Below are 21635 nucleotides of genomic sequence, written 5' to 3' on the forward strand. Positions count from 1 at the left end.
CTCCTTTTCTTCTTCTTTTTTTTTTTTATTCTGGGCCAGCTTTAGCTCTGAGGCTCCAGCTCTTAGGCCTCCGCTTCTGAAAGCAGGTATCTGGTTTGTTTCGGTTCTCGAAACTCTGTATCAACTCCAGCTCAGAGATCCCAGCCAGCTGAAAGCTGGTTTCTGGGGTTTTGTTTAGTGTTTATATTTGTTACAATGTTTGAAACTGCAGGCTCAGAGGCCTGCAGCGGCCTGCAGGGAACGTTGGAGTCCTCTGTCACTGAAGCAAGCAAGCCTCATGTTAGTTTCAAGCTGCCTGGCTGCCGGCCGCCATCTTGGCTGACAGTTAATTTGCATATTGCCCTGATTAGCCAATGGGAAGGGTAGTGGTCGTACGCCAATTACCATGTTTCTCTTTTATTAGTGTAGATAATCCTCAATAATTGGCAGCTTCATGAAATATCATAAATTACACCTCGTACAGTTTGCAGATCATCAAAACTTACTGCACGTTTTACATGCAGAAGCAAAAGTCTAAGGTAATATTGTTCTGGTTCTCTAAAACTCATAGTGAACAGTCTAATACTTTATTCCCACCCTTTTGGCATTTTATTCAGAAAGAATTATTAAACACATAATCTGTGGAATATCCCAATAATAATAATTATGCGTATCAGAATCTTCTCTATTCAATAAGAACCAAGCCATCAAAGTCGAGTTATGCCTTTTAGCCCTAACTATAACTTCAGCAAAATCATCAGTATGAAAATACAAATTCTGTTCATTTGGCAGATGAATAGCTGATCTTGTGATTGCATGAGATTGGTCATGCATTCACATTGCAGTAAGTCTCCAAGCAGCCTCAGGAGCGCTCACATACTTGGAGTCAATGAAGTCCTGTACTTCGTCATGATTGATAATATTTTTTTCAGAAATTTGAATATTTGCACAATCGTGCCCTTTATAGATGTATTTAAATAGATATTTGACACGTCTAATCGATGCGCAGACTTCAACGTTTATATGACAGTTACACTTAAGGCACACATACAGGTTATAAGGGACAATCCAAGTGTTATCAACAACTTTATTTCCAATAGACATGGTGCTACCAGATCTTCATTTGTATTTGGGATATCCATCACTATTTCCAATAGTCACATTTTGAAATTATTTCGGGTATCCCTTTGAACATTTTCCATTTTCCGTACATGGACTATTTGGATTTTGTATTCCACATGATCCATGTTCCATATTTGATTTTATAATTTGAAAAAGTCGAGGACATTGGCTTTCATCCAGAATTTCTGCCTTAACTATATGGTCAATGTCATCTTCTGTTCGTAATTTGGATTCACTATCTAATATCTAATATCAATAATATGTGAGCTTGAGGCAGTCCACATTTCTGAAATTCAGTGACATGAATTTTAGCTATTACTTTGCCAAATAACTGGAATTTACATATATCATTTAAAAGAGCATTCAGCTTAATATTAAAAACTCTGGCTAGCAAGTCATGTATATTTTCAACTTTTTGCCAACGTTGTAAATTGTTTGTAGTATCTCCCCATTTGGGGTTGCATGTAATGGTTATGAATAAATTGGGCTTGCCATACTTTGTTACAATTGTCATAGCATCCTGATATTGCCGCTGCATATTTCTGGAACTACCCTCAAAAGATGATGTAAGCATTATCATTTTACCAATCGGTACATTGTCATTTTCAGATTTAGATGTGATATAATCCATCAAACCACTATATTTTTCAACTCTCAACTTAGATTGGTTTGCTGTAATGAAATTTATCTGATTGGCTTCCATTTTTGAATATGAATCAACAATATACTGTTGAGTTAATTTTCCTGCATTTAAAATAGGATTGAACATGTTCTGAATGGAGAGATGAAATCCATAATACTGCATTTGTGTGACTTGTGTTCTTACATTTCATCTAGTACAGCTGTGGGCAAACTACGGCCCGCGGGCCGGATCCGGCCCGTTTGAAATGAATAAAACTAAAAAAAAAAAGACCGTACCCTTTTATGTAATGATGTTTACTTTGAATTTATATTAGTTCACACAAACACTCCATCCATGCTTTTGTTCCGGCACTCTGGTCCAGTTTAAGAACCAATTGTGGCCCTCGAGTCAAAAAGTTTGCCCACCCCTGATCTAGTGTCATTGCCAATTACACTGTCATCTCTGAGTCTTAATGCAATATCCGTCCCCCAGCCGTTTTCACCATGTGGAAAAAGAATAGGATATGTCATTGCATCTAATATAGGAAACAGGATACTGATTTATTTCATTTTAGTGGCATTCAGATTATTGGTGTCTGGTTTATAATGAATGAGCAAGTCCCTTTCAAAAGGAGGCTCTCCATCTTCGTTTCTGAATATGATGGCAACCTCGGTTACACAGGGAGAATTATATCTACCCGGATCATTATTATGATCACATTTAATCACCATTGTTACTTCTATGGGAGCAATACCTTTCGCTGCTGCTTCAGATTTGGCTTCCTTTTCTACCTCATGTAGCATCTTGTATGATTTTGTTAATTCGTTTATTTCATGCATGAGGTTGTTGATATTGATTATGAGTTTTTCCAAGCAACCTTGGTTTTCTGGCATTGCTAATGTTTTACTCGTCGCTTTGCCGTATCTAAAATATAGAGTTGATCAAACTTTCGAGAAACACCATCCGAAGGATGTAAAGTTCCAGTACGGTGATAAAGTTGTCCATGTATTCTAAAACAGTATGGCCCATATCCTGATGGTGATGCAATATTTTCACCCATTGAAGCACAAGAACTATTTATCGAACGAATATTTTCCATGAAATTTTTACTGTCAGAATATTCATTTATCATTAATTTCTTTTTTTTTTTTAATATATTTTATTGATTTTTTACAGAGAGGAAGGGAGAGAGAGATAGAGAGTTAGAAACATCGATGAGAGAGAAACATCGATCAGCTGCCTCCTGCACATCTCCCACTGGGGATGTGCCCGCAACCCAGGTACATGCCCTTGACCGGAATCGAACCTGGGACCTTTCAGTCCACAGGCCGACGCTCTATCCACTGAGCCAAACCGGTTTCGGCTATCATTAATTTCTTAAAATATGCTGAGTATCCTGGAAAATGTATATTATTTGGACAAATTTTACCTTTGCTACAACATTGAGTAAATTTTCCATCAGATGGTTTTTCATCAGAGAAATTTAGTGATAGGCAAAATGGACATGGAATAGCCATTCTGCCACAACTATGTTCGATAATTGCATCCTCATTTACTTCATTTTCACTGTGAAGGCAGTTCCTACCAGTATTGGTAGTACTTGTCAATACTGTTCTTCAGACATATTCTGTCTATGACGCTGGCTTCTTTCAGCTTCGGAGGTACATTGTGCCAATAATTGGTGTTCAGACATATTCTGTCGCTGCCGCTGCTTTCTTTTGGCTGCAGGGGTATGTTGGGCCAATAGTTGGTCTTCAGATACATTGTGTTGACAACACCGGCTTCTCTCGGCTTCAGAGATATGTTGTGCTAATAGTTGGTCTTTAGACATTTTCTGTTGATGACGCTGCTTTCTTTCGGCTGCAGAGGTACGTTGTGCCAATAGTTGGTCTTCAGATACATTGTGCCCAATGTATCTGGCTTCTCTTGGCTTCAGAGTATGTTGTGCCAATAGTTGGTCTTCAGACATATTCCATCGACACCGCAGCTTTCTTTTGGCTTCAGAGGTACGTTGTGCCAATAGTTGATCTTCAGAAATATTCTGTTGATGACGCTGGGTTTTTTTTGGCTGCAGAGGTACGTTGTGCCAATAGCTGGTCTTAAGATGCATTGTGTCGATGCTGCTAGCTTCTTTTGGCTTCAGAGGTACATTGTGACAATAGTTGGTCTTCAGACATATTCTGTTGTCGACGCAGGCCGAGGGAGGGACAGGTGGAATTAGGCTACCTCCTCCCTCCTTCCAGGGTCAGAAGTGGGGGGGCGATTGAGGGCGGGGCTGGTAGAGGAAGGGGCCTATTGGGGCTTTTCTTCCCCTGGCTGCCAGCAGCTGGCCCCACCCCTAAGGCTGCCACTGCCTGCCATCTGTGTCGCGCTGCCCCTACTCCGCTACTGGTCGCCTCCCTCTGTGGACAAAAGGCATGGGGTTCCATGGCTTGGCTGGCCTTGGCCTCCCTCTGTGAGGAGTTAGCTGGCCGGCTCCACCCACCCGCCACAGTGTTGCTGGCCGATGACCTGGGCCTCCCTCTGTAGGGCGATGAATCACAGGGCCCCCAGATCGATGCCCTGCAGAGGGAGGCCCTGCCCACCCTGCTGGGGCTCTGCGATTGATGGGAGCCAGCATAGAGGGAGGCCCTGCCCACCCTGCTGAGGCTCTGTGACGGAGGCCCTCCTTACCCGGCCTGGACTCAGCCATTGATCACTGCCCATAGGGAGGCCCTGCCCGCCATGCCCACCCTGCCAGGGCTCTATGATCAATGCTGTGCAGAGTGAGGCCCTGCCCACCTGGCCAGGGCTCAGTGATGGGCCCTCACAGCCCCGGCTTTATCCTGAAGGTTGTCCAGAAGGACCTCTGGAAGGTTGTTTGGCAGTCTGGTCTAATTAGCATATTATACTTTTATTATTATAGATTATTATAGATAATTAGAGGCCCGGTGCACAAAATATGTGTATGGGGGCAGGCTGTGTCCCTCAGCCTGGCCTGCACCCTCTCCAATCTGGGACATCCCTCTCACAATCTGGAACTGCTGGCTCCTAACCGCTTCTGCCTGCCAGCCTGATTGCCCCCTAACTGCTCCCCTGCTGGCCTGATTGATGCCTAACTGCTCCCCTGCTGGCCCGATAGTCCCCAAATACCCTCCCCTGCCAGCCTGATGGCCCCCAACTGCCCTCCCCTGCTGACCTGATGGCCCCCAAGTGCCCTCTTCTGCCGGCCCGATGGCCCCCAACTGCCCTTCCCTGCTGGCCTGTTTGCCCCAACTGCGCTCCTCTGCTGGCCATCTTGTGGCGGCCAACTTGTGATGACGTGAGGGTGTTGCACAACAGTGCGGGACCATCTAGGCTTTTATTACTATAGATAGACACAGCAATAAAAGTTTATAATTATTGTTTTTTGTAGAACTCCTTAACTTTAATGAGGAAAAACAGTGTTACAAACAAAAATATACATTTATGCTGTCTTTTATATTTACCTATGTCTAACCTTTATTAGTTACATTTTTAAATGCTTAACTGAATCTTTAGTTACCTTTCATTTCAGCCATAAAAAACTCCCATTCACCGAAACCGGTTTGGCTCAGTGGCTAGAGCGTCGGCTTGCGGACTGAAAGGTCCCAGGTTCGATTCTTTTTTTTCTTTTCTTTTTTTTTCCTTTTTTTTCTTTTTTTTATTTATTGCTTAAAGTATTACAAAGGGTATTACATATGTGTCCATTTTATCCCCCCGCCCTAGACAGTCCCCTAGCCTCCCCTATCCCCCGGTGTCTTATGTCCATTGGTTATGCTTATATGCATGCATACAAGTCCTTTAGTTGATCTCTTACCCCTCTACCTCCTGCCCCCCAACCCTCCCCGGCCTTCCCGCTGCAGTTTGACAATCTGTTTGAGGCAGCTCTGCCTCTGTATCTATTATTGTTCATAAGTTTATAATGGTCTTTATTATCCATGAATGAGTGAGATCATGTGGTATTTTTCCTTCATTGACTGGCTTATTTCACTTAGCATAATGCTCTCCAGTTCCATCCATGCCGTTGCAAATGGTAAGAGTTCCTTCCTTTTTACAGCAGCATAGTATTCCATCGTGTAGATGTACCACAGTTTTCTAATCCATTCATCTACTGATGGGCACTTAGGCTGTTTCCAGATCTTAGCTATGGTGAATTGTGCTGCTATGAACATAGGGGTGCATATATCCTTTCTGATTGGTGTTTCTGGTTTCTTGGGATATATTCCTAGAAGTGGGATCACAGGGTCAAATGGGAGTTCCATTTTCAGTTTTTTAAGGAAACTCCATACTGTCTTCCATAGTGGCTGCACCAGTCTGCATTCCCACCAGCAGTGCACAAGTGTTCCTTTTTCTCCACATCCTCTCCAGCACTTGTCGTTTGTTGATTTGTTGATGATAGCCAGTCTGACAGGTGTGAGATGGTACCTCATTGTTGTTTTGATTTGCATCTCTCAGATGATTAGTGACTTTGAGCATGTTTTCATATGTCTCTTGGCTTTCTGAATGTCCTCTTTTGAAAGGTGTCTATTTAGGTCCTTTGCCCATTTTTGGATTGGATTGTTTATCTTCCTTTTGTTAGGTTGTATGAGTTCCCTGTAAATTTTGGAGATTAGGCCCTTATCAGATATGACATTGGCAAATATGTTTTCCCACACAGTGGGTTTTCTCGTTGTTTTGTTGATGGTTTCTCTTGCTGTGCGGAAGCTTTTTATTTTGATGTAGTCCCATTTGTTCATTTTTTCTTTAGTTTCAAGTGCCCTAGGAGCTGTATCAGTGAAGAAATTGCTTCGGCATATGCCTGAGATTTTGTTGCCTTTGGATTCTTCTAGAATTTTTATGGTTTCCTGTCGTACATTTAAGTCCTTTATCCATTTTGAGTTTATTTTTGTGTATGGTGTAAGTTGGTGGTCTAGTTTCATTTTCTTGCATATATCTGTCCAATTTTCCCGACACCATTTATTGGAGAGACTATCTTGGCTCCATTGTATGTTCTTGCCTCCTTTGTCAAATATTAATTGAGCATATTGGTTCGGGCCGATTTCTGGGCTCTCTATTCTATTCCATTGATCTATATGCCTATTATTGTGCCAGTCCAGGTTCGATTCTGGTCAAGGGCATCTACCTGGGTTGCGGGCACATCCCCAGTAGGAGATGTGCAGGAGGCAGCTGATCGATGTTTCTCTCTCATCAATGTTTCTAACTCTCTATCTCTCTCCCTTCCTCTCTGTAAAAAATCAATAAAATATATTAAAAAAAAAAACCCCAAAAAACCACCTCGCATTAACCATTTCTTGTAGGGCCCATCTGCTAGCTATGAAGCTTCTTTGGTTTTGTTCATCTGGGAATGTCTTAATTTCTCTTTTATTTTTTAAAAATTTTATTTGTATTAAATTTATTAGTGACGTTGGTAACTAAATTATATAGGTTTAAATTGTACAACTCTTTGATACATCATCTGCATATTGCATTGTGTGTCCACTACCCAAAGTCAAGTTTCCTTCTGTCATCATATATGACCCCCTCTATCCTTCACTGTCGTCTATCCCCCTTTCTCTCCAATAAGCACCATATTGTTTTTTGTGTCTATGAGTTTTTGTTTGTTCATTTGTCTTGTTTGTTCATTTGTTGCTTTTAGTTTTATAGTCCATATATGAGTGAAATCATATGGTTTTTGACTTTTTCTGTCTGGCTTTTTTTGCTTACCATGATATTCTCAAGATCCATCCACATTGTCATAAATGGCTGTATTTCTTTTTTTTTCCTTTACTTTAGTATAGAGTAGTGATTTTTTTTCTTTTTTTTTCTTAAATTAAATCTTTATTGTTCAGATTATTATAGCTGTTCTTCTCCCCCCCCCCCCATAGCTCCCCTCCACCCGGTTCCCACCCCCCCTCTGCCCTAATCACCCCCCTCCCCCACTGTCCTCATCCATAGGTGTACGATTTTTGTCCAGTCTCTTCCTGCACCCCCACACCCCTGCCCCTCCCCCCCGAGAATAGTCAGTCCACTCCCTTTCTATGCCCCTGATTCTATTATATTCACCAGTTTATTCTGTTCATCAGATTATTTATTCACTTGATTTTTAGATTCACTTGTTGATAGATGTGTATTTGTTATTCATAATTTGTACCTTTACCTTTTTCTACTTCTTCCTCTTCTTAAAGGATACCTTTCAGCATTTCATATAATACTGGCTTGGTGGTGATGAACTCCTTTAGCTTTTTTTTAATCTGTGAGGCTCTTTATCTGACCTTCAATTCTGAATGATAGCTTTGCTGTGTAAAGTAATCTTGGTTGTAGGTTCTTGGTATTCATCACTTTTAATATTTCTTGCCACTCCCTTCTGGCCTGCAGAGTTTCTGTTGAGAAATCAGCTGACAGTCGTATGGGTACACCCTTGTAGGTAACTGACTGTTTTTCTTTTGCTGCTTTTAAGATTCTCTCTTTGTCTTTTGCTCTTGGCATTTTAATTATGTGTCTTGGTGTGGTCCTCTTTGGATTCCTTTTGTTTGGGATTCTCTGTGCTTCCTGGACTTGTAAGTCTATTTCTTTGACCAGGTAGGGGAAGTTTTCTGTCATTATTTCTTCAAATAGGTTTTCAATATCTTGCTTTCTCTCTTCTTCTGGCACCCCTATAATTTGGATGTTGGTTCGCTTGAAGTTGTCCCAGAGACTCCTTTCACTATCTTCATATTTTTGGATTCTTTTTTCATTTTGCTTTTCTGGTTGGGTGATTTTTGCTTCTTCGTATTTCAGATCTTTGCCTTGATTCTTGCGGTCCTCTGGACTGCTGTTGGGAGTCTGTATAATATTCTTTATTTCAGTCAGTGTATGCTTAATTTCTAGTTGGTCCTTTTTCGTAACTTAGAGGGTCTCACTAGATTTCTTGAGGGTCTCACTAAATTTATCGGCGGTCTCACTAGATTTCTTGAGGGTATCACTAAATTTATCAGCAGTCTCACTAGATTTCTTCAGGGTCTCACTAAATTTATCAGTGGTTTCTAGAAAATTCTTGAAAAACCTTAGGAGTTTGGTTTTGAACTCTATATCCAGTAGTTTGCTTTCCTCCATTTCTGTCATTTGTGACCTGTTTCTTGGTCTCTGCATTTTTTATGCTTCCCTGTGTTGATAGAGTAGCTTTCTGTGCTAGGTGTCCTATATGGCCCAGTAGCTCAGCCTCCCCAATTACCTGAGGTGGACACTCTTGGTGCACCCCCTTGTGGGCTTTGTGCACAGTCTTGTTGTAGTTAAGCCTTGATTGTAGTTGATATCACTGGGCTGTGAGAATCAACTGTGTCTACGGTGGGAGAACTTCTGTGCTGGAGACACCCTTCTGCGGCAAGACTTGCTTCAGTGGGGATTTGGTGCTCACTGAGTCTGCCCCCTGAGTGTGTCCCTTATGGATTTGAGGAGTTGTAATCTGGATGGTCCCACTCTGACCACTGGGTACACTGGTCTTGGATTTCTAAGGAGGTGCTAATTTAGCCTCTGCCTGAGGCTACCCAGCAGGAGCTACAGAGATATCTGCAGATTCCTCTTCTTTGTTTGGGATTTGGAGGTTCCCAGATGAGGCCCAGCTGTGAAGCAATGCAAGCTGCTGTGGGGCCTTGGGCCTTCTTTTGTACGTTCTGGTTCTCTCTGAGCCAGCTGCAGTTTGTTAAGTAATTTTAGATTGCAAAGGGCCAGGCCTTTCATATGCAAAAGCCTCTACGCACAGCTTGGGTGGGGTGGGGTCTCAGGGACTCAACAGGGCGGAGCAAATAGCTATGGCTGCTCCTCAGTCTACCCTAAGAGGCCCCACATCTCAGTGTCCCGGTAATCGCTGCAAGCACCTCTCAGAGAAAGCCGCCCTCAAGTTCTGACGGATTCCAGACAGTCCAGTTTCTCCCTGTATGAGTCTGGGTCCCCAGAGACTTGCCCGGAACTGGAGTTCAGAGTAGTCGGGAGCTTGAGACTCTCTCCCGATTGAAAAAGACAACTAGGTCCTCAGTTGCCAGCCCTTTCCACGTGCGCCTCCATACCTCTGCACTTTACGTCCGCAACTCCTCTGAGTCTCAGTGTGCTTTTCTCTTTCTAGTTGTAGAATTTCCACTCAGCCAGCCTTCCTGTGGTTTTGGATGATGTCCGTTTTGTCTTTTAGTTGCATTTTTTTTTTGAGGTCTGGTGCACGAAATTCATGCATGGGGGGAGGAGGTGGAGGGGGAGAGGTCCCTCAGCCCGACCTACACCCTCTCCAATTCGGGAGCCCTCAGGGGATGTGCTACTGACAGCTTGGACCCACTCCCTGTGGTTCTCTGCTCTCTGTGGGGCCTGCCTGCTCCATACCACCAGGATGGGCAAGCAGGCCCTGCTGGGTGCTGCCTGCGGACTGCTTGCCTGCTCGTAGTTCACTACCGTCACCACCCAGCAGGCCCTGCTAGGTGCTGCCTGCGGGCCCCACTTGCCTGCTTGCGGGTCGCTGCCTCGACCGCCCAGCAGGCCCTGCTGGGTGCTGCTTGTGGCTCCGATTGCCTGCTGCCCTGTCTCTGCTGCGACCGCCCAGTAGGCAATGCTGGGTGCTGTCTGCAGGTCGTGCCACCACTGCCCAGCAGGCCCTGCTGGATGCTGCCTGTGGGCCCGATTGCCTGCTCGTGGTCACCACCGACACTGCCCAGCAGGCCCTGCTGGGTGCTGCCTGCGGGCCCCACTTGCCTGCCCCCGGGACACTGCCTCAATCGCCCAGCAGGCCCTGCTGGATGCTGCCTGCGGCCCCACTTGCCTGCTGGGCTCACGTTGCCAGGGTGATGCTGCCAACGTCCTGCCCAGCCTCTATGGGTGCCATCTTTGTTGCGGAGTATTAGTTAATTTGCATATTACTTTTTTTTAAATTAAATCTTTATTGTTCAGATTATTACATTTGTTCCTCTTTTTCCCCCCCCATAACTCCCCTCCTTCCAGTTCCCACCCCACCATCCGCCCTCACTCCCCACCCACTGTCCTCATCCATAGGTGCACGATTTTTGTCCAGTCTCTTCCCACATCTCCCACACCCCTTTCCCCCCCAAGAATAGTCAGTCCATTCCCTTTCTATGTCCCTGATTCTATTATGATCACCAGGTTATTTATTCACTTGATTCTTAGATTCACTTGTTGATAGATGCATATTTGTTGTTCATAATTTGTATCTTTACCTTTTTCTTCTTCTTCCTCTTCTTAAAGGTACCTTTCAGCATTTCATATAATACTGGTTTAGTGGTGATGAACTCCTTTAGCTTTTCCTTATCTGTGAAGCTCTTTATCTGACCTTCAGTTCTGAATGATAGCTCTGTTGGATAAAGTAATCTTGGTTGTAGGTTCTTGGTATTCATCACTTTTAATATTTCTTGCCATTCCCTTCTGGCCTGCAAAGTTTCTGTTGAGAAATCAGCTGACAGTCGTATGGGTACTCACTTGTAGGTAACAGTTTCTTTCTCTTGCTGTTTTTAAGATTCTCTCTTTGTCTTTTGCTCTTGGCATTTTAATGATGATGTGTCTTGGTGTGGTCCTCTTTGGATTCCTTTTGTTTGGGGTTCTCCGTGCTTCCTGGACTTGTAAGTCCATTTCTTTCACCAGGTGGGGGAAGTTTTCTGTCATTATTTCTTCAAATAGGTTTTCAATATTTTGCTCTCTCTCATCTTCTGGCACCCCTATAATTCTGATGTTGGTACGCTTGAAGCTGTCCCAGAGGCTCCTTACACTATCTTCGTATTTTCGGATTCTTTTTTCCTTTTGCTTTTCCAGTTGGGTGTTTTTAGCTTCGCATTTCAAATCTTTGCCTTGATTCTTGCGGTCCTCTGGTCTGCTGTTGGGAGTCTGTATAATATTCGTTATTTCAGTCCGTGTATGTTTAATTTCTAGTTGGTTCTTTATCATAACATCGAGGGTCTCATTAGATTTGTTGAGGATCTCAATAACTTTATCGGCGGCTTCTAGACAGTTCTTGAGAGACCTTAAAAGTGTGGTTCTGAACTGAATATCCTCCATTGACAGTTTTGTCCTGTTTCTTTGTCTCTGCATTTTTTATGCTTTCTTGGTGCACCCCCTACCCCTAGTGCTCTTTGTGTGCAGTCCTCCTGTAGTTAAGCCTTGATTGTTGTAGTTAATACTAGGGGGGTTTGACCTCCAGGCCAGCTGGCTGTGAGAATCAGCTGTGTCTGCAGTGGGTAAACTTCTGTCCTCTAGGGAGGTGGTAATCTAGCCTTTGCCTGAGGCTATCTGGCAAATGGCTCTGCGCAGGGCTTGGGCGGGGCGGGTGGGTCACTCGGGCTCAGGATCAACAGGGTGGGCGGGAGAGAGCAGTTATGGCGGCTCTCAGTTCCATCCCTAGGGGCTCTGCCTCACAGAGTCCCAGCAACTGCTGCAAACCTCGGAGAGAAAGCTGCCTTCGAGTTCCGACTGAAGCCAGACAGTCCCCTTTCTCCCGTTTGAGTCTGGGTCCCTACAGACTCACCCGGATCTGGAGCTCAGGGCCTGAGACTCCCTCCCGATTGAAAGCACCAACCGTGCCCTCCGCCGTCAGCCCGCTCCGCGCGCACTCCGTACCTGAGTATTTCACTTCAGCACTGCGCCTCCTCTGAGTCTGGGTATGATATTCTCTTTCCTCCTAGTTGTAGAATTTCCACTCAGCCAGCCTTCCTGTGGTTCTGGATGATGTCTGTTCCCTCTTTTAGGTGTATTTTGATTTGGTTGTTCAAGGCAGCAATCTCCGGCGTTAACCTATGCCGCCATCTTGGTTCTCTAGTTGTATTTTTGAAGTGGTTGTGAGAGGCAACAATTTCCGGTGTTTACGTATGCCGCCATCTTGTTTTCTCTGGAGTAGCTATTTTCAATCTTGACTGTATTTCTTTTCTTATGGCTGAGTAGTATTCCATAGTATATATGTACCACATCTTATTTCTTTTTAAATATGTTTTTATTGATTTCAGAGAGGAAGGGAGAGGGAGAGAGAGATAGAAATATCAATGATGAGAGAGAATCATTGATTGGCTGACTCCTGTATGCCCCACACTGGGGATTGAGCCCAGAACCCATGCATGTGCCCTTGACCAGAATCGAACCTGGGACCTTTCAGTCTGCTGGCCGACGCTCTATCCACTGAACCAAACCAGCTAGGGTTGTACCACATCTTCTTTATCCAATGATCTATTGAGGGATACTTCAGTTGTTTGTTTTTCTGGATATATAATTCTTGATCCCCAGGTTTTTCCTTTCAGTGGTTTGAATTTATCCTTCCATCATGGCTTTCAATGAGAAATCAGTTGAAAATCTTATATAATATTCTATTGTTATATTCTAGGCAGTTCTCTGATGTTTCAGTGAAAAATTTTATCTTTTATAGCAGATCTACCTAATACATAAAAAAACAACAACAGAGAAGCAGCCAAATAGGGAGTCAGAGAAATGTCCCAAATGACAGAACAGGAGAAAATTTCAGAAAAAAGAACTAAATGAAATGGAGGCAAGCAATCCAGCAAATGCAGAGTTTAAAATCCTGGTTATAAGGATTCTAAACAAAGAGATAGTAAGCATAAAAATGAGATAGAAACCATGAAAATGAATCAGTCAGAAATGAAGAATACAATAACCGAAATACGAATGCACTAGAAGAAATCAATAGCAGATTAGATGAAGCAGATTATCAACTCACTGATTTGGAAGACTAGCTCAAGGTAGCAGAAAACACCCAATTGGAACAGCAAAAAGAAAGGGATAAAAAAATAAGGATAGTTTAAGGTACTTCTAGGATGTCTGGAAGAATATCACATGTAACAAAATTCACATCATAGTGGTTCCAGAAGGATGAGAGAGAGGGAGCAATAGATTGAGAACTTATTTGAAGAAATAATTATGGGTAACTTTTCTAACTTGATGAAGGATATAAACATACAAGTCCATGCCCTGGCCAGTATGGCTCAGTAGGTTGGATCATTGTCCTTTGCACTGGAAGATCATGAGTTTGATTCCTGGTCACTGCACATGCCTGGGTTGTGGGTTCAATCCCCAGTTGGGGCATGTGCAGGAGACAGCTGATCAATGTATCTCTCTCTCATAAATGTTTCTCCCTTTAGAATCAATAAAAATGAATAAGTAAATAAAAATAAAAAACACAAGTCCAAGAAGCATAGAGAATCCCAAACAAGATGAACCCAAAAAGACGGACACTGAGACACATCATAATTAACCCATTGTACGCCATAAGTGTTTGTAGACGCATGTGGCAGACCTTCCCCACATGCCAAGTGCATCTATAAAAAAAAAATGTTATCCCTACGTGGCAGCCCTGACAAACTTTAAAATTATTTTTTGTGGGAATTTTCATCTGAAAACTTTCAAGAACACCTGAATTGTAATATATATATATATTTTATAATATTCATTGCAAATTGTTTTTTTTTTAAATTAAATTCAGAATATCGTGACGGGTGGGGAGGGTTTTCGTTTTGGACGCGTGGCAGATAACTGGCTAAAATATCAAAGATTAAAGACAAATAGAGAATCTTAAAAGAATCTAGAGAAAAGCAGTTTGTTGCCTAATAGTTAGCTCTCATAGATTGTCAGCTGATTTCTCAACAGAACTTTGCAGTACTGAAGGGATTTGCCTGAAATATTCAAAGTAATGAAAACAAGGACCTACAACCAAGACTACTTTGCTCAGCAAAGTTATTTAAAATTGAAGGAGAAAGAAAAGAAAAAGTTAAAGCATTTACCACAATTAAGCCAGCATTAAAAGAAACAATAAAGGGATTTCTTTAAGAAAAAGGGGAAAAAAGAACACAAACATAAATAACAAATTGGCAGTACTGCATACGTTTTAATAATGACTTTAAAAATAAATGGATTAAATTATCTAATCAAAAGACATAGAGTAGGCTCTGACCAGGTAGATCAGTTGGTTAGATTTTCCTCTCTGAAATTAACCCAGTATGCCATAGTTGTGTTTGATCTCTAGTCAAGGCACATATAAGAATCAACCAATGAATGCATATATAAGTGGAACAACAAATTGATGTCTCTTTCTCTCTCTTTCTCTTTCTCTTTCTCCTTCTCTTTCTTCCTCCTCTCCCCTCTCTTCCTAGTTCCCTCCCTTCCTCTTCCCCATTCCTTTCCTATGTTTCCAAAATCAATAATAAAAAAAAGATATAGAGTAGCCAGGATAAGACAACAAGATCCATACATATGCCATCTACAAGAGACCTATTCCAGATTGCAAGACACACACACACAGACTGGCAAAAAGGGATGGACAAGGATATTTCATGAAAATGGAAATAAAATGAAGTTGGGGTACCAATACTTATATCAGACAAAGTAGACCTTAAAACAGGTTATAGCCCAGCCGGCATGGCTCAGTGGTTGAGCATCGACTAATGAACCAGGAGGTCATGGTTCGATTCCCAGTCAGGGCACATGCCCTGATTGTGGGCTTGACTCCCAGTGTGGGGCATGCAGGAGGCAGCTGATCAATGATTCTCTCTCATCATTGATGTTTCTCTCTCTCTCTCTCCCTCTCCTTTCCTCTCTGAAATCTATAAAACATTTTTTTTTAAATCAAAGGCTATAATAGGATATAAGAAGGACATTTCATAATGGTAAAGGGATCCATTCAACAAGAGGATATAACCCTTGTAAACATTTATGCACCTAAATCAGTGATGGTGAACCTTTTGAGCTCGGCGTGCCAGCATTTTGAAAAACCCTAACTTAACTCTGGTGCCGTGTCACATATAGAAATTTTTTGATATTTGCAGCCATAGTAAAACAAAGATTTATATTTTTGATATTTATTTTACATATTTAAATGCCATTTAACAAAGAAAAATCAACCAAAAAAAATGAGTTTGCGTGTCACCTCTGACACGCATGTCATAGGTTCGCCATCACTGACCTAAATATATAAAGCTAATGGAGACAGACATAAAAGGAGAAATTCACAGTAATACAGTCACAGTATGGGACTTTAACACCCCATTGACATCATTGGATAGATCGTTTATACAAAGTCAACAAGGAAATCATAGCCTTAAATGACACATTAGACCAGAAGGATTTAATTGATATTTTAAGAGCATTTTACCCCAAGTCAGCAGAATATACTTTTTTTTCAGTTACACAAAGTAACATTTTTCACGATATACCACGTTAGAACACAAAACTAGTCTCAATAAATTTTTTTTTTAAAATATATTTTATTGATTTTTTACAGAGAGGAAGGGAGAGAGATAGAGAGCTAGAAACATCGATGAGAGAGAAACATCGATCAGCTGCCTCCTGCACATCTCCTACTGGGGATATGCCCGCAACCCAGGTACATGGCCCTGACCGGAATCGAACCCGGGACCCTCCAGTCCGCAAGCCGACGCTCTATCCACTGAGCCAAACCGGTTTCGGCAAGTCTCAATAAATTTAAGAAGATTTGAATCATATCAAGTATTTTCCCTGACCACAATAATATAAAGTTAGAAATCAAATACATGGGGAAAAAAACCTGAAAAATACACAAACACATGGAGGTTAAATAAAATGCTACTAAATAATGAATGGGTTAACAATGAAATCAAGAGAGAAATCAAAAGATAATTTGAGACAAATGAAAATGAAAATGCTACAACCAAAAATCTGTAGGAAACAGCGAAAGCAGTCCTAAAGGAAATGCATAGCAGTAAGGCCTACTTCAAGAAAAAAGAGTCTCAAACAAACAGTCTAACTTTACACCTAAAGGAAAAAGAAAAAAGAACAATAATGTTCAAAGTGAGTAGAAAGGAAATAATAAAGATTAGAGTAGAAATAAACATAATAGAATCTAAAATAAAACTAAGCCCTGGCTAGTGTGGCTCAGTTGGTGGGAGTGTTATCCCATACACCGAAAGGTTGTGGGTTCAATTCCCAGTCAAGGCACATACCTAGGTTGTAGGTTTGATCTTTGGTTGGGGTGCATATGATCAGCAACCAGTTGATGGCTTTCTCTCTCTCTCTCCTCTCCCCCTCTCTCTCCCTCTCTCTCCTCCCTCCCCTCCCCCTTCCTCTCCCCTATCACCCTCTCTTTCTTTCTTTCTTTCTTTCTTTCTTTCTTTCTTTCTTTCTTTCTTTCTTTCTTTCTTTCTTTCTTTCTTTCTTTCTTTTTCTTTCTTTCTTTCTTTCTTTCTTTCTTTCTTTCTTTCTTTCTTTCTAAAATTAAATGAAAATGATCTCGGGTGAAGGTTGAAAAAATATACATAAAGTGAAACTGAGAACGGGTTCTTTTCGAGATAAACAAGATTGATAAACCCTTAACCAGATACATCAAAAGAAAAAGAGAGAAGACCCAAATAAATCAGAAATGAAAGGGGAGAAGTGACAATGACATGACAGAAGTACAAAGGATTATAAGAAAATACTATGAACAATTATATATGCCAAAAATTTTGGACAATTTGGAAGAAATAAATTTCTAGAAACATAGTTTTCCAAGATTGAATCCAGAAGAATCAGAAGAATCTGAACACATTAGTTACTACTAATGTATTCAAATCAGTAATCAAAAAATTCCAACAAACAAAAGTTTTGGAATGGATGGCTTCACAGAATTTCACCAAACATTCAAAGAAGAATTAACACCAATCTTCCTCAAGTGATCAAAAAAAATTCAAGAGGAGGGAAGACTCTCAAGCTTAGTTCATGAGGCCAGCATTACCCTGATTCCAAAATCAGACAAAGACATTACAAAAAAAAAAAATTATAGGCCAATATCTGATGAACATAGATGCAAAAATTCTCAATAAAATATTCCCAAACTGAAGTCAGCTATACTTTAAAAATATTATACATCACGATCAAGTGGGATTTATTCCTGGCGGGCAAAATCAGTTCAATATCTGCAAACCAGTTAACATGATACACCTTATAACAAATTGAAGGATAAAAATCATATCATATCAATAGATGGAAACAAAGCATTCAATAAAATCCATCATTTATGAAAAAAAGAAATTCTCAGCAAAGTGGGAGTAGAAGGGACATATCTCAACATTATAAAGGCAATATATCACAAACCGACAGGTTACATTATTCTCATTAAGATCAAGAATAAGACAAGGATGTCCACTATCACCACTATTAAAAAATATATATATATTTTTATTGATTTCAGATAGGAAAGGAGAGGGAGAAATAGAAACATCAATGATGAGAGAGGAGTCAGTAATCGGCTGCCTCCTGCATGCCCCATACGGGATTGAGCCCACAACCTGGGCATGTGCCCTAACCGGGAATGAAACTGTGACCTACTGGTTCATAAGTCAATGCTCAACCACAGAGCCATGCTGGCCCAGCCACTTTAACCACTTTTATTCAACATAATACTGGACGTCCTAGTCATAGCAGTCAGATAATAAAAATAAAATGCATTTAAACTGGAAAGGAAGATGTAAAACTATCACTTTTTGCAGATGACATGATACTATAATACATAGAGGACCCATCAATAAACAATTATAAGTGATAAATGAATTTAGTGTAATGTAGTAGGATAAAATAATTAATATTCAGAATTTGGGTGTATGTGTATATATCAGTAATGACCTCTCAGAGAAATTAAGAAAACAATTTCATTTATAATTGCATCAAAAAACACGAAAAAATTTAACCAAGGTGGTAAAAAAGTGTACTCTGAAAATTATAAAATGTTGAAGAAAGAAATTGACAGTATTATAGATAAATGGAAGCATATTGTGCGAATTGTTAGGAAGAATGAACATTGTTAAAATGTCCATACTACCCAAAGAATTTTATAGATTTTATTCAATTCCTATCAAAAAACCCACCCAGCATTTTTTTCACATAAATAGAGCAAATAATCCTGAAATTTAAGTGGTACCACCGAAGTCCCCAGACAGCCACAGCAATCTGAGAAAGAAGAACAAAATTGGAGGTGCCATGCTACCTGATATCAAACTATACTACAAGATGATGTTATTAAAATGGTATGGTACTGGCGTAAAAATGGACACGCAGATCGATGGGACAGAATAAAGAGACCAGAAATAAACCCACACTTATGTGGTTAATAAATATATGACAAAGGAGGCAAGAACATACAATTGTGTAAACACAGTCCATTAGATAAATTGTATTGGGAAAACTGGACAGGTACATGCAAAAGAATGAAACTGAATCACCGTACAACATACACCAAACTTAAAATGAATTAGAGACTTAAATGTAAGACTTGAAATCATAGAACTCCTAGAAGAAAACATAGGCAGTACACTTTTTGACATTTCTCTTGGTAATATTTTTTTTTGAGATGTGTCTCCTTGGGCAAGGGAAACAAGAGAAAATAAACTAATGGGGCCACATCAGACTAAAGAGTTTTTGCACATCGAAGGAAATCATGAACAAAATGAAAATACAGCCTACTGAATGGGAGATTATATTCACCAATGATACATCTGAATGTCCAAAATATATAAGGATCTCATGCAACTGAACACCAAAAAACAAACAATCCAGTGAAAAATGGGTAGAGGACCTAAATAGACATTTTTTATCTTTTTTTTTTGAATAGACATTTTTTAAAATGAGACATACAGATGGTCAATAAACATGAAAAGATGCTCAACATCACTAATCATCAGAGCAATGCACATTATAATCACAATGATGTATTACCTCGCACCTATAAGAATAGCTTTTATCAACAAAGCAACAAAGAACAAGAGTTGGCAAAGATGTGGAGAAAACGGTACATCAAGCATTGTTAGTAGGATTGCAAATTGGTGCAGCCACAATGAAAGCAGTATGGAGGTTCCTCAAAAAATTAAGAATAGACTCAACATATGACCCAGCAATTCCACTTTTGGGTATTTATCTGATGAAATCCAAAACACTAATTTGAAAAGATATATGCACTCCCATGTTCATTGTAGCATTATTTACAATAACCAAGATATGGAAGCAACCTAAGTGTCCATCAGTAGATGACTAGATAAATAAGAGGTGGTACATATATACAATGGAATATTATTACTTAGTCATAAAAAGAATGAAATCTTACCTTTTGTGCTTGACCACATGGATGGACCTAGAAGGTATTATGCTTAGTGAAATAAGTCAGTGAGAAACACAAATACTATGTGATTTCACTTATATGTTGAATCTAAAAAATGAAATGAACACACAAAACAGAAACAGACTCATAGACACAGAGAACAAAATGATGGTTGCCAGATGGAATTGGGATTGGTGGCTGGGTGAAACAGGTGAAGGAATTAAGAAGTACAAATTGGTAGTTAAAATATAATCACGGGTATGTCAAGTATGGCATAGGGAATATGGTTAATAATATTGTAATAGCTATGTATGGTGGTTGGTGGGTACTAGACTTATTAGGGGGATCACTATAAATTATATAAATGTCTAATCACTATGCTGTATACCTGAAACTAATATAAAGCAATATTGAACATCAACTGGAGTTGAAATATTACAAAAAAGAAAATTTTGTCTTTCTCTTTCAACAGTCTTGATTTGTCTAGGTTTGGATCTCGATTCCCCTTCCACCACCTGGAATTTTTTGAGTTTCTTTGATGAACAGAATATTATTCACCAAATTTGGGGAGTTCTTTGTCATTATTTTTTTAAATATTCTTTCTGCACTTTTTTCTCTTTTTGTTTTGAACTTGCATTGTCCATATCTTGGTACTCTACATTATGCTAGTGTTGTTGTCTGTATAATGGTGTCCCACAGAACTCTGAGACTCTGTTCAGTTTTCTTCATTTCTCTTTTTGTTTCTTAGTCTATTCTCAGTTGACCTGTTTTCAAGTTCACTGATTCATTCTTCTTGTCCGTTCAGATCTGATATTGACCTCTAGTTTTTTTTTAAATTTAAATTTTTATAATTAAACTATGTTTTTCAACTTTAAGATTCCTTTTTGACATTTATGGTAAGTTCTGTGGATTTACTGATAGTCCATTTGATGAGATATTATTCTCATATTTTCCTTTAGTTCTTTTAAACATAGTTTCCTTTAGTTTTTTGGACATATTTAAAACTGTTGTCTAATAGTAATGCCTGAGATTCCTCAGGGACAGTTACTATTGATATATATGTATGTTTTTTTGTATGTGCTATGCCTTTTTGTTTCTTTGCATGCCCTCATATTTTTTTTTGAAATTTTGACATTTGAAATAATCATGTGGCAGCTCTAGATATGAAATTCTCCCCATCCCAGGATTTGTGGTTGTTGTTTTTGTTCCTGCTGTTTGTTTCTTGACTTTTCTGAGCTAACTTCGTGAGGTCTGTATTCTTTTTCAAGTATGGGCATTGAAGTATATCTGCTTGGTTACCTAATGATTAAAAAGAGATTTCCTTAAATGCTTGGAAATAGTAAGTTTGACATGGCTTTCACAATCAGATAGGCATTTTATAATTTTGCCTTCACCTTTACTTTCTGCTTGTGCAGACCATTAAGATTAACCAGAAGTGAGAGCTTAGTACCTCTTCTGCTATTTGCAGAGCTGGCATGTAGCCCTGGGCATGTGCACAGCTTTATGTATGTGCATGGTCATCTAGATTCTCAGCAATATATTGGAGCTTTTCAAAGACTGGGTGGAGATTCGCAGAGTTTTCCTTAAAGTTTTTGGTTAGTCTATTTTTTGCGCCAACATTTAATCCACTGCTTCAGACAATAACATATTAAAAATTTACCTATAATTCTTTTCTAAAAATGCCCCTGGGGGAAAGATTTTCACACTTGGTTTACTTTCGGTCAGGTCAAATGAGGACAATTTTGAATATGGGTTCTTCCAGACAGTTCTGATAATGATATTTCTTATGGAACCAGGCTCTCTTTGGAGACTGCCAGGCTTCGGTGTTGACCAGGATTGTAAGCTGTTGGTTTTGAAGGCTACCATAGA

General features: G+C 40.2%; 1 protein-coding gene across 13 annotated transcripts in view; it reads left to right on the forward strand.

Moving 5' to 3' along the window:
- MYO9A (myosin IXA) overlaps window positions 1-21635 on the forward strand; it is a 483806-nt gene that overhangs the window by 121198 nt on the left and 340973 nt on the right. The gene's annotated exons all lie outside the window — the stretch shown is intronic.

The sequence above is a fragment of the Myotis daubentonii genome, chromosome 1 (genome assembly GCF_963259705.1).
Source record: "Myotis daubentonii chromosome 1, mMyoDau2.1, whole genome shotgun sequence".
Taxonomy (NCBI): domain Eukaryota; kingdom Metazoa; phylum Chordata; class Mammalia; order Chiroptera; family Vespertilionidae; genus Myotis; species Myotis daubentonii.